At 55.1% G+C, this 2,433-nt stretch overlaps 1 pseudogene; it reads left to right on the top strand.

The window, feature by feature from the left end:
* Window positions 1–1,613: 1,613 nt before the first annotated feature.
* LOC149521219 (immunoglobulin heavy variable 1-3 pseudogene) lies at window positions 1,614–2,433 on the top strand (annotated as a pseudogene).

Below are 2,433 nucleotides of genomic sequence, written 5' to 3' on the forward strand. Positions count from 1 at the left end.
GCTCGCCGCCAGCTCCGAAGTGTTTGCGCTCAGTAAGTGTTTGGGGTGTTTTGTGTTCGTAGGTGCCCGGTGCGAGGTGGAGCTGGTGGCGTCTGGGGTCGAGTCTAGAATCCCGGAGAGTCCCTGAGACCCTGCAAAGCCTCTGGGCTCACCTCCAGCAGCGCTGGATGCGCCAGGTTCCCGGGAACTCGCTGCAGTGTGATTCGGAGAAAATGTTCTTTATAGAGTCGGCCAAAGGGCACTTCACCGTCTCCACGGACAATCCCAACAACCTGCTGCACCTGCAAATGACCGGCCTGGAGCCCGAGGACACCGCCCGCTATTACTGTGCCAGAGACTCACAGTTACAGGAAACCCCTGAGGGCAAAGCAGAGAAAGGCGGGCACCTCCTCGCGATGAAGAGTGAGATTTTCCCTCCTCCCCCTTCAACTACAGCAGCTGGAGGCTCCATTTGGGATCCAACTCACTTCCCTGGCTCTGAAATTCGGAGCCTGCCCAAGTAACAGACAAGCGGACACGCTCAGTCAGCGGTGACATTGATTTGTGTGTCTATCACGTCACAGGGCGCGCACACACATTGCCAGACACTCAGTGAATTGTTCCCTGGATTCCTACAGCCCAGGTCCAGGTCCCACGTCACAACCAGCTAGTCTCCCCCTCTGTCGGGGTCAGACATGCGCACTGAATGTTCCTCGGAACCGCTCTTGGTGACTTCCCACCCACCCTCCCCGCAGCAGCGAGCTGCCAGAGAACGGGGTAGGGTGGGGAGGGGGAGGGGCACTTGGAAGAGAGACTATGAAGCTAGACAGACATTGAGCGGGTTAGTGAGTGGCCTTGGATACAGCGATAAACTGAAGTAGCCTGCAAATTAAACCCCCTCCCCCTTCTCCAGGCCCTGCAGGAGACACAAGTGACCAAGTGACACGAAGCTAAAAGGACGAAGAGGGGGGATCGTTTCTGTGGTTACTGAAGGGACAGATCCGCACGGGGGCAGCAAAGTGTCACGGTCGCTTCGGAAACGTTTCTGCCCAGAGACTGAATCGGGGAATAATCACCAGGAATTATTGGCTTCAGCTCTGCAGGCTGGGCTGGATCTTGAGCGCGAGGCTCTGCCCAGCCTAATCCCCTCCCATTCAGCACGAGTTCGGTGCCCAGCGCCCCTTGGAAGATCTAAGATCACCGCTCACAGGTAGATTTCCCCACTGGAGAGTGCCCGTGTTTACACATTACTGGACTCTGTGTTATGTCAGTTTCACATCCACTGGGTGTGACATTGTGACAACCCGCCACAGGGCACCGTAACATTCAGCTTCACCAATTGTCCCTTAGCTCCCACGGACGCCTCGCTGAGGTCACAGTAGCTTCCATGTTGTCCTAGATCGGGGCCCAGATTCCATAGCTCTGCTCTGGCCTCCTCCGTGGCTGTGTCCCTCCAGATTCTGAGGCCGTTTATTTGCACTTCCGGGCAAAGCCGCGCTTTCGTCACCCGATGTAGCCACGCTCATATGCAAATTAAGTAGGGAAAGTGCCTGATAAAGAACAGCCAGGGCGCCTCGCCAACAGGCGGCGGGTTTCCTGCTTTGTAGCACACAAGGTGGTGGAGGAGAATGACAATGATCGGTCTGGGGTTCTGTTTCCTTCTGGCGGCTGTCTCAGGTAAGGGGATGGATGCAGGTGTCTGCTGGGCACAGCTGGGCCGAGAGAGCAAAGATGGTTTGAAGATGAAGATGTAGGAGGTGGATCAGGAACTCTGGAATCAAAATCCCAGCTCTGAGCAGATCGCATGGGATGGAGTTTTAAAGCCAGATGGTGGGGTTTGATGCCCAGGTTTCATTACTCCGTATTAAGAATCCCATACACAGCATTGAAAAGCCTCCAGAGCAGATTGTGCCTCAGTTTCCCCTTTGCCAAATGGGGATAATTGTCCTTCCCTGCTGCACAGGAATATGACGGAGACAAATTCTCTCTTATTAAAAGGCAGATCAGAGACTGCCTTTAGGAGGCAAGACAAGGGCTTGAATAAGGCCGGGAAGAGGAGGAATAGAATGGAATTAACGGTATTTGTATTGTTTTTCTACAGGGGCCAGCTCCCAAATCCAGCTGATCCAGTCTGGGGCAGAAATCAAGAAGCCCGGAGAGTCCGTGAAGGTCTCATGTAAAACCTCCGGCTACAGCTTTACCGACTATTACATTAGCTGGGTCCGGCAGGCTCCCGGGGAAAGCCTGGAGTGGCTGGGATACATCTATCCCGGTAATGGTGGCACTAGCTACTCCCCGGCCTTCCAGGGGCGAGTCACCATGACCAGGGCCAACTCCATAACCACGGCCTGGCTGCAGCTGGGCAGCCTGCGAGCCGATGACACCGCCACGTATTACTGCGCTCGGCACACGGTGACACAAACCAAAACAACAGCCCTTCAAAAACCCCAGTGA

Source organism: Pelodiscus sinensis, chromosome 30 (genome assembly GCF_052426305.1).
Source record: "Pelodiscus sinensis isolate ZL-2025 chromosome 30, ASM5242630v1, whole genome shotgun sequence".
Classification (NCBI taxonomy): Eukaryota; Metazoa; Chordata; order Testudines; family Trionychidae; genus Pelodiscus; species Pelodiscus sinensis.